This window comes from Canis aureus, chromosome 14 (genome assembly GCF_053574225.1).
Source record: "Canis aureus isolate CA01 chromosome 14, VMU_Caureus_v.1.0, whole genome shotgun sequence".
NCBI classification, from domain to species: domain Eukaryota; kingdom Metazoa; phylum Chordata; class Mammalia; order Carnivora; family Canidae; genus Canis; species Canis aureus.
Window position 1 is genome coordinate 47,929,276 of NC_135624.1, and position 12,121 is coordinate 47,941,396.

The window sequence follows — 12,121 nt, forward strand, 5'->3', positions numbered from 1 at the left end:
GAAATAAATTCTCTGTATTCCTTACAAAGAACTTTTCAGTTATTTTTTTTTTTTTTTTTTTTTTAAGTTTCTTTATCAAGTAGGCTAGAAGTATATACTGGCTTAGACTTCTTGAGAACAGTGTAAGAGGATCATCACACAGCTTACATAGTCTTAAATCATTCTTTAGAAACAAAAAGCTATCAAAAATCTAAGAAAAAGAAGAATTTAGGATTCAGTTATGGTGACTATAATTTACATTTGATAGTTTATCTTTAACAATTTAAATGAATAAATCAAATGATGGATGTTCACGTTACTGATACAGAACTTAGAAAAATTCTAAACAAGACTGATCCTTATCTTTCATCTGCTACAAAGAATCACCTGAGGTTATCTATGGACCTTTCTAGCTAATTTATTCTTTTAAATAACAACAAAAAATGACGAGGTTTAATAAATTTGATGATTAAAACAGACAAAATGTGTATTCTATTCACATATATGGTAGGATGGAGTGAGAGAGATGGGTGGAAGGTATAAGTTATAGCCTAATGAACAGGGAGCTCCCATGCGGAAAGACTAAAACAAAATGACTGATAAAAGCAACCATTTCAGAATTCATGAGGATACGAAGGGCATACGGGAAATGTAATAAGCCAACAACTGTTATCTTTAAAGAATAAACCATATGGCCTTCCACAAACAGTCGGTGAGTCACAGATTTTTTTTTTTTTTAAACTGGAGAGACTTTAAAGATCACATAACATAACCCATAAAATTTTACATGAGACAACTGAAGCCCAGAGAGGACAAGTGACACAGCTGGATCCGGAATTGAAGCAACAAATATTTATTGGACACATACTATCAATAAAACACTATTCCAAGGGCTATAGAAAATACAAATAAGTATGACGTTAGATCCCTTGTTCAAATGGATCCCTTCCATTCTCTGCTTCCCAGGTAAGTTCCCTGCCCTCTGATGTTAGCAATATTCTTTTCCATATTCTAGTTTAGGGGTCTGAATGTTTTGGCCCACAGGCCAGTCCAGTTCATCACCTATTTCTGTAAATGGACTTTTACTAGAACACAGCCACGCACATTCATTTGCGTATCATCTGGGCCCCTTTTGCTCTAGGAAGTCAGAGCTAAGTAGCTGTGACAGAGAATCGAGGCCTACAAAACTTAAAATATTTACTATCGGGCCCTTTACGGAAAAGGCTTGCTGACCTATGCCCTAGAACATCGTTTGCACGATTTGAGGATTTGGGGGGGGAGGGGGGTTTGGTTTGTTTTCATGTGGCAGCTACTATGAAAGGTTAGTTTTGCCTCAGGAACCACTGGCTACTGAGCACTGGGCTAGATGGTTTTGAAGGAAAAGTCAATCGGCTAAATATGGCGACTGACAGCAGCTCTCAGGGACAAGTGAAAACGTGCTCTGGTACACAGAGGACAGGAACCAAGGGAGAGAGGACTCCAAAATCCAACGAACTTTTACTCACTGCTTCCTAAGTTCCTGCCATTGGGCTAACCTCTGGGGCTCCCCACAGAAGTAAGATCAACTCCCTTCACAAAGAACTCACCATCTGGTAAGAAGAAACAGTACTTTTACATTAAGTGGAATAACGAAGCTGGTGGACAGTGAGGTAGAGTCCTGATGCAAAGAATACCTGACTGAGGTTGAGGCTGAGGGAAATGATTTAGACCCAAGCGTGGCCATGCGGAGGCCTCTGTGACCCCTGCAGAGCTCCAGACCCAGGACCTGGCCAGGACCAGAAGCTGAGATCCACAGCGGCCTCCACCCAAAGGCTCCCGCTTGTATGTGGGTGGAGTCAACCCTTGGCCCTTATGCTGCTTCCAGAACTCCTTTTATGGCACACTCCTTTTATTTTTTTGTTTAACTTTTTCCAGTATATTCCTTTAGTTACATTTTAAACTTACATTCAGCTTTAGTCATCTGCACCTCTTTTACTTTTTTCTAACATCATCTTCACTGTTTTCTTAATGTTTTCTGATATAGATACTATCTATCATCTTATTCACCTTTTTATGCCTCTATTATTTTGGGTTATTTTGCCTACTATTTAGTTATATATTTTCTTTATCTACTTTGTTTCAGCTTTTTTATCCTAGATACAATACCTTCAATGGATAGGAGGAACTGTAGTATTTTAACAACTAGTATCACTGTACCAGTGCACACTGGATGAGGATCAGTTCTGTGATCTAGAAGCAGAACAGAAAACAGGGAGAGAGGGGAAGCTATTCCAGGCCCTTCAGAAAGGGAGACAGAAGCATCTTTATTTCAATTAAGTTTCTTGCAGGTCCTTTCTTTCTTTTCTTTTTTTTTTTTTTAATTTTTTTTTTTAAATTTTTATTTATTTATGATAGTCACAGAGAGAGAGAGAGAGAGAGAGAGAGAGAGAGAGGCAGAGACACAGGCAGAGGGAGAAGCAGGCTCCATGCACCGGGAGCCCGACATGGGATTTGATCCCGGGTCTCCAGGATCGCGCCCTGGGCCAAAGGCAGGCGCCAAACCACTGCGCCACCCAGGGATCCCCTTGCAGGTCCTTTCTAAAGGCCATGGGAGTGAAGCCCTGACCCTAACTCAAGCCACACCTAACTGCCAATTTTAAAGAATATACATCCACGAAACTTGAGGAGATGGTCTAAAATGATCTTCCTCGTGAAGTGTTAGGCTGACTCTATAAACAACCAAGAGCAACCGGGAGGCCGTGGTGCTGCGTTAACTGCTAAAAACCTTTGTATCTGAACCACACAACCTTTTTGGCAGTCGTTATCTGGAGGAGCACACGCTGTGGACAAAGAAGGAAGCACAAGAAAAAGCACTGCAGCTCAAGCTCCTGGGAACTGTCATGTGGCTATAAATCACAAGCTAAAGTTTTTGGAGTTATGCACAATAAAAGACCTAGATCCAAATTCCTAGAGTATTTTCAACAATGCAATGGATCCAAGGATAAATTCTAGTTCTATGTGACTCATCTACCTCCAAGTTCAAAACTCCAAAACGCTGGGCAAATAATAAAAGCCACCAAGTATTAAACTATGTGTCAATCCTGCTGTCATGTTTTATAATCTCAAAAACAATTCCACAAAAGGAGCTATCCTTTCACCCTGATCGGTGAGGTTCAGTGGCCTGGAGAGACGAGGTAACTGGTGCAAGGACACACAGCCAGTCACCGGGAGACCTTGGCTCAGTCCGAGTCAAAGCCCACTCCACTCCTCTCTGGGTCGTCCATCCTCCACTGCCTCCTTCCTATAGCACCTGGAGGTCTTCCTGCTAGCTCTCCTCCATCTAGATGCAGAGAAGGTGTGAACATAACATCCAGTGAGGCTTCTTCTATGCCCTCCAACGATTACAGCCTGAAAAGTACTCCAAGAGCTCTCTTAAGTCAGGGACGCTGCTTGATTCCATGACACTATGAAGCCCAGTGCTTCCAAATCCCACTTGTACAAGCATGAAAAACTCTTGAACCTCTTCACATATTTACACAAAGTATCATTTGGGTCAGGCTAGAAATTTCAGAGCAGATGGATTATCACCTGGAGCTCAGGTTCTTCCCACACACTGCCTTGCCCACCATCCTTTTTATCACACTTCATAATTCCAGACAATTCTCCCATCCCCGTATGTCTGTTCTCGCTACAAGCTAGAGAAGTGCTAGAAGAAAACCTCATCTCCGTTATCTCCCAGGACTTCCTCTAAACTTCCTATTAATAGTCCAGTCTCTGAGGAAGACTTCAATTGCTCTTCACCTATCTCATTCCCTCCTAAAAGGAAACTAGCCTGCCATGATGTTCCTCTACCCAATATGGGATGGGGTGGGGGGGAGCAAACACAAATGAGCTATTCTGGACATAGGAAATCTGACCACTGAGAGCAATGGTTCTGCAAAAACAAAACTGGAAAGATCACTCAATTAAGATTACCTTAATTAGGTAATGCAGTTAGTAGCAGCTCCCCTTTTTCTTTACTGGTCAAATAAAGAGTAGCCTTTAAAAACTCAACCAAGGGGATCCCTGGATGGCTCAGCGGTTTGGTGCATGCCTTCGGCCCAGGGCATGGCCCTGGAGTCTCGGAATTGAGTCCCACGTCGGGCTCCCTGCGTAGAGCCTGCTTCTCCCTTTGCCTGTGTCCCTGCCTCTCTCTCTCTCTCTCTCTCTCTCTCTCTGAATGAATAAATAAATAAATCTTTTAAAAACATAAAAATTAAAAAAAATAAAATAAAAAATAAAAACTCAACCAAGAGGCATTTGGAATTTTATACTAAGTGCTACATTCTGATTTGTCCCTGCTAGTGAGCCCTGCTGAATAATACCTCAAGAGAGGTATACCGGTATACTATTTAAATGTTTATTATCCCACAGAGTCATTAACACTTTGTAATGAAATGGAATGGTATCCCAATGTGTGTCTCTTAATTGTTTTTGTAAAAGTCCCATGAAACAGCTATCCACTTCTTCAGCTGGTGTAACCAGAGTGTTATAAAAATCATCATCAACTGTTAAAATGAAACACCAAATCTCAGAGTAATGCTTTATGGGACGCCTGGGTGGCTCAATGGTTGAGCATCTGCCTTTGGTTCAGGGCATGATCCCAGGGTGCTGGGATCCAGTTTCACCTCAGGATCCCCGCAGGGAACCTGCTTCTCCCTCTGCCTGTCTCTCTCTCTCTCTCTCATGAATAAATAAATAAATCTTAAAAAAAAAAAAGACTAATGCTTTATATTGGCATTAAAGTTTTCTCCTATTGAAACATAGCTCTTAATTAAAATGAAATCACCAAAAAAGGATATGTTACTTTGATGGCACAATTAAACATGGTGGATGCACTACTCTTTAAACAAATATTTTATAAAGATTCGTAAACCTCAAACACTGCAGCACGATGAAGTACAAGGAACAAATGCCTGACTTTAAAGCAATGGATACCACTTGGTAGCTACAAGACCGCAAATAATTCATTTAAGCCTCTCTAAAGTTTTAAAACTTGATATAACAACCTATCTCACAAGATTTTCAGAAAGACTTAGAGAACTTTTGCTCATTCAACCAGTAATTTGTTGAGCAACTATCATGTTCCAAGTCCTGGAATGCATCAGTACACAAAGTCTATGCTCAACTTATATTCTATTTGAGGAAAAAAGGGGACAGGTATGCACTAAATTAGGGAGATAAAGAGACTATTAAGTTACTGGTAAAACAAAGCAAGAAAACAGTGCCTAGAATACAGAAGGTACTCAGAAGTTTCTTCTACCTTTAACATTCTATTCAATTTCTTGAACTTCTGTTCTTGGTGAATTATAAAATCAATCTTATAGTATATTTGCATTCACTTATTCTTGACTCCAAACAGAATGAACACAACAAAATTAAGGTCAATTCCATCAGAATAAAAATAACCCAATCTTGGAGATGCAAGGACTTTGCAGCTGTCACAACAGAAGCCTGTGGAAACATGCTGCCTGATTCTTAGGATCTGACTCATGACTATGCCTAATAGTCACGGTTCCTCAGTGGCTGGACGACACCATAATATATTCTGAGTCAGTGAAGGGCATTTACTCCCCACCAACTTTTATGCCTGAAGATAGGTATCATTTATGCCAATTCTACTATAATATTTAGCAGTGAAATCAGCCTTTGATCACATGATTAGGACTCTACTCCCAAAATACATGGATAGCTAAGCATGTTATAAATCAGATTATATACCATGGAACATCTTGATTCCTTTTCTTTTTTTAATTTTTTTATTAAGGAAGCTGGGACAGAAAATATATGATTTTCTTCTTTAACAAAACTGCAACATTACACAACTATATACAGCAGAGTTCCTTTACTATAAATTACAACCGTAATCAAAAAGCTCCATTAAAGTCGGAATCGGGGGAAACAAAGATCAATAGGTCCACTAAAGGTTTTATTGTAACTTAAAATATGAAATCCATGCTATATTCCCTAGCATTTTGATATAGTGCCAAGTTCTTAAAGGTAAATTTGCTGATCACAGCATTGTGCACCTTGCTTGCAGTCCAACCCACGTACATGGTCTGATTTCCAATTTCAATTTCTTCAAAGCAGAAAGCAAAGTTGAAGGTATCTGAGGGAAAAACCCTTCCAATCTTATAAACTTCTCTGACCTACATGTAATTCAAAAGCAAAAAAAATTTTTTTAAGGAATTCGCTTTTATGAAGTCTGACCAAAGCAGTCAACCTTGTTTACACCAAAACAACCCCTTCTTTTCAGTCTCATACTTCACTGAATTATGTAATACCTAATTAAGTTACATGATCACCATTACAAGCATAATTGGCATAAAACAGGTTTGGCTTAAAACACAGCCAACTCTTCGTAAGCCCACACAACTCAACCTGTTGGGTGCAAAATGGTAAGAAAGGCCTTTGGACAGTGCAGTGTACCACAGGCATTTGTTAAGACATTTTAACAGAGAAACGGCATTTTTGGTAAATCCAGTGAGTTGCTTGAGGATTTCTACAAAATTCTTAAAATATTCGGGTAACTTAATATGTAAAGGAAAAATGAAAAAAAAAAAATCTATCAAAAGCAAAGAAAAATTTTCAAGATATCAACAACTCTGCACCTCCCACAAAATTCTATGCATTTTTTTGGTTAAGGAAACCCTAAGTATCTATAAACACTTCAGAGTTTAAAGTAGCAAGTAAATTTCTCTATATTTCAGACTAGCTTATTTTCAATTGATTCTCTCATGAAAGTATAGTTATCTATCCATAGTACAAACTTGTCTACTACCCTTTAGAAATAAAATCTTCCAGGGCAGCCCGGGTGGCTCAGCAGCTTAGTGCCGCCTTCAGCCCAGGGCGTGATCCTGGAGACCCAGGATCGAGTCCCACGTCAGGCTCCCTGCATGGAGCCTGCTTCTCCCTCTGCCTGTGTCTCTGCCTCTCTCTCTCTCTCTGTCTCTCATGAATAAATAAATAAAACCTAAAAAAAAAGAAAGAAAATCTTCCATTTTTAATTAACAATAAGTTGGCAACTAATCCAAGTACAAAGCTATGAGATTTAAAAAAAGAAATAGTTCCTTCTTTGCATTAGTGATATGAGATCTCTTCATAGTCTTGATTTCTCCTTTCATTACATGAACAAAACTGTAACACCCCTTAAAAGAACCGTATCCAGTCATATTTGCAAGATTTCTGGGTAAACTACTGTATTATCTCTATCTCAGAACCACCAGTAAACAGGAAGTAAAATTCATTCAAGCTGAGTTCCAAGCAACCTATTTGCACACTGCTGCGAATCATGTGTGTCTTATTCTCTTGTACAATATAAATTTAGTATCAAATCTTGAGATTCAAGAAAAGGAATTTGATCAGTAAATTTAAGAACCAAACATTTAAAGACCATGTCTCTCTACAGAAATTGCCAAAGAAAGCCTGTCGATTAATTTTAAGTCACTCCATGAAGCTGAATTTTATTCTCAAAGAGAAAAATTGAGCAAAAGTTATCCTGCAAAGAACTTGGAGCCTCTGAAATTTTAGGCAACAGATTTTTCAGTACTCCATGAATCTGCTTTGCTTTGATCGTCATTGGTAAAAAGACAGATACTATAGAAAATTTTTAATCATCAAATTGAGTGTTTATTGCAAATTAATATAAATTACGAATCTAATTATTACACTTTTTTTTGAGAGAAAGAGAGGGAGAGAGTGTGCAGAGGCAGGAGTTGGGGGAGGGGCATAGGGAAAGAGACTCTTAAGCAGGCTCCATGCTCAGCACAGAGCCAGACACAGTAAATTCAAGAACCAAACATTAATATGCCTTACATATGCATACACTGCTGAGCACAAAACTAAAGGCTGAACGACTTACAAATTTAAATTATGACACACCTAACCCATCAGTGGCCTCAGCTCTACTTTATCCACCAAAGTAAGAGCACGAAAACTTACTGCTTACCAGTACACTGTAAATGCCAACATATCCTTCTTAAAGATCCTTCCCCTTTCTTTTACATATTTGACAAAATATATGGCTTCTCATAAATATGAACTCATTTTTTTTAAATAACAAGAGAGGGGATCCCTAAGTGGCTCAGCGGTTTAGCACCTGCCTTCGGCCCAAGGCGTGATGCTGGAGTCCTGGGATCAAGTCCCACATGAGGCTCCCTGCATGCAGCCTGCTTCTCCCTCTGCCTGTGTCTCTGCCTCTCTCTCTCTCTATCATGAATAAGTAAATAAAATCTTTAAAAATAAATAAATAAATAAATAAATAAATAAATAAATAAATAAATAAATAAATAAACAAACAAACAAACAATATGACAAGAGATACTGTTAGGGAGAATACAAAAAAATAGGGACACGCCCTGCTCTGGGGAGCTTAAACTGAGAAATATTTAAAGGTAACCTGGCATTGTCTATCAAAATTTAAAATGTACATAGAAATTTATACTGAGAAGTAATTATACAGAAGTATAAAGTGATATACAAAAGGATATTTATTATATAACTATTTTTAATAACTAAAACTTAAAATCACTCTAAATGTTCATCAATAAGACACTGATTGAATAAATTATTATATCCACACAATGGAGAACATTTTAAATGAGATAGAAATATGTTTATGGTGGAATAAGTGAAAAAGCAAGTATCAGAACAGCTGGGCAGTAAATCTCATCTTTAAATTCTATAAATAAAAATGTATATGTACATATTCAAAGATGCATAGAAAACAGCTATAAAAATATGTATCAAACTTGCAGAGAGCTTATAAGAAACTCTACTTTCTACTAATATTACTTTAATTTATATGAGCACTTATTTATTCCCTAGGATTAAAAAGCTCATAATCACACAGAACATTATAACATTTTTTTATTATAACATTTTTAAAGTGGTTTAGTCAAAAATGTAAAAACTTAAAACTTCTTCCTACATGATTTTCCTGTCTTTTAATATTTGCTGGTTACTATGTGCAAAACTGATTTTTCTAATACATAATAAATACTATACTCTCAAATTTTAAAAGGCATTAAATTCAACTTTGTAGGACTATAGGAAACAAAGAAACTATGACACAAAATAATAATTATATCAAAAGATGTGACTCTTTGATATTTCATTCCAAATATTTACTATCTTTAGAACAAAAGAATGGGATATAGTTTTTTTAAACAAAATTTAAGTGGCTTCTATAGTGATAGATAAAACTCATATCTTAATTTTCATTTACATATCCCATAGGTTGTACCAACAGCATTTTTTCAGTAAATATAATATTGTTCATCAAAATATTTTCCCAAAGATCACCAAAGTTTTTATTTTATTAGTGGCTTAATGATCTTGATTTATAACATCAACATTCCCCCATCTAAACTCAAAATAGGGCAGCCCCGGTGGCGCAGCGGCTTAGCACCGCCTGCAGCCCGGGGTGTGATCCTGGTGACCCAGGATCGAGTCCCACGTCAGGCTTCCTGCGTACAGCCTGCTTCTCTCTCTGCCTGTGTCTCTGCCTCTCTTTCGCTCTCTCTGAATAAATAAATAAATAAATAAATCTTTAAAAAAATAAAAAAATAAACTCAAAATAATTTGGATACTTAAAATTTAGACCAAATATACATTTACTATATTAAACATTTTTGATATTTAGACTTAAAGATCTATGCTCACTAGACTTCATACTTGTAAAATTTTTATTTTCCTAAAATATTTTAAAGAATTTAAAATAATACATTTTTACTTTACCTAGTTGTTGATGTTGGTGTCTGTCATAATTACTATGACAGGAATGGATTCCATCTTTCTCATCTACAATCTTCTCTGATGAAAGCAAACTAAGACGTCTCATCTTAAGTAATCTTGGGGAGCTTTCCCGAAAGCTATCTATAGTATCCAAAACCACATCTCCCGAAAGAATGGGAGGAACAACTCTCCTTAAAAAATCCATCTTAAGGTTCTTCTCCATTACTGGCCCCACGAGCACATGGGAAGGTGCTAGTACCAACTTCCTGATGGGAAGGTAAGGTATACTATTCGTGTCAAAGAGCAAAAAGAAATGTCATGTGAACTTAGGTGGTGCTAAGAGCCAGGAGGTCAACTGCCAGGTGTTTTGAAGCTGATTTTTAAGACATACACTGTTCTTACTGATAACAAACCAAATAGCTATAGACCATGAAACTGCACTTCATACATTCATACACGTACGTGTACATGTACGATGGGTGTTAACAGCAATAATGAGACAATAAAATGTTTAGCACCCATTTGGTTTAACATTTAGACTTTGAAAATATAAGCCGTAATAATGTTAAGACCAATTTACTTCCATTTGGGGTGTGTCTTACTTTCAAAGAAACTTACAGCTGAAGTGCAAAACAGTAACTTGTATTCAAAAGATAATTCTTATCATTCTGAAAGTTCACTGAGACCTCAGAAACATCAAGTTTTATAGGACATTAAAAGCAGTAATTTAAAACTTTATACCGTATTGTGAACTTTCCAATGTACTTTTGAACACAAAAAAACTCATTATAATCAATCATAATTATCAATAGTAACAATGAAAACTTTGTCATGAACTGCCAAAAAAAAGGATGGATAATTTAAAAATATATGGATCTAAGAATATAAAATTCAAGAATTTAAAGTATAAATATTTAGTTCTATAAACCCAGTAAATCAACCTTACATAATTCAATTTCAAAGAACTGAGCATTGTACTGAATATTTTAACATAGCAAAAGCAGCTGATTCTACTGCCTTAAAGTAGTCCAGAAGCATGACAAAATACACCAGTGAAAGGTGCTTACATAAAACTTTGAGAACTGAAATTAGTATCTTTTTTTTTTTTCCTTTCCTTTGCCTGCCCTCTGGTGGGGGTACAAAGTGAGCAAGAAGGAAATTAAAAACAATGATCAGGTAAGGCGTAAACTCCCTAAGTAATCAAATTTTTGACTTTGAAGGATATACATTTTAATAATAAATCTGGTTGACTCAGCAGAAACACAACCACAATCTAATTCTTCTAATATTCAACATGAAGGAAATAATTTAGATATTTTAAAAGATGAAGCATAAAAAAGTAAATAGATAGCAGGAAAAGTTGTAATGAAAAGGGGTATGCAGCTGGCTCAGTTGGTAGAGCATGTAACTCTTGCTCTGGGGTTGCTAAATTTGAGCCCCATGTTGTGTGTAGAAATTATTTTTAAGGGATCCCTGGGTGGCGCAGCGGTTTGGCGCCTGCCTTTGGCCCAGGGCGCGATCCCGGAGACCCGGGATCGAATCCCACGTCGGGTTCCCGGTGCATGGAGCCTGCTTCTCCCTCTGCCTGTGTCTCTGCCTCTCTCTCTCTCTCTCTCTGTGACTATCATAAATAAATTTAAAAAAATTAAAAAAAAAATTATTTTTAAAAAACAACAACAAAAAACCTTTAAAAAAGTTGTAATATAAAAACAGGCAAATTCCTAGTTCTGAATTGCTGTGTGGGGACCCCTGGGTGGCTCAGGGGTTAAGTGCCTGCCTTTGGCCCAGGGCGTGATCCTGGAGTCCAGGGATGGAGTCCCACATCAGGCTCCCTGCATGGAGCCTGCTTCTCCCTCTGCCTGTGTCTCTGCCTCTCTCTCTCTCTCTCTCTCTCTCACATGAATAAATAAATAAAATCTAAAAAAAAAAAAAATTGCTGTGTTTAATCCTTATTCTACCACATTAATTATGAAGTCAATTATTTATTTCATTCATTTAAAATACATTAATTGAAGGTCCTCGACATGCAAAGCAATAATATATTATTAAGGTTAGGGGAAAACCTAAAGGATTTATTGATGCATATCCTATCTCAGGGAATCCTACAATAAAAATTAAGGAAAAACAAGGAAATCAAATCAAAGACTTAAATTTCTTCCCCTACCTAAAGCAGGACCATACTTACTAGAAAACAAGGTTGACTTTTAAAAAAATGCTTCTAAGAAGGAGATGCTCCCTCAACCATTGAGCATAAAAGGATAAAAACTCTTTATCAGAACAGCCTATCCTCCCCCCCACTCCCCGCCACGAAAAAACAACTGGTTAGAACCATAATCCGTATGGCTTCAGAGCTGAACAGTTATCGCTGTGTCTCCCAGGGTCTCTTCCC

At 37.3% G+C, this 12,121-nt stretch overlaps 1 protein-coding gene across 4 annotated transcripts in view; it reads right to left on the reverse strand.

The window, feature by feature from the left end:
* Positions 1-12,121, reverse strand: part of FRYL (FRY like transcription coactivator) — a 191,273-nt gene that overhangs the window by 178,222 nt on the left and 930 nt on the right. The window lies entirely within an intron of this gene.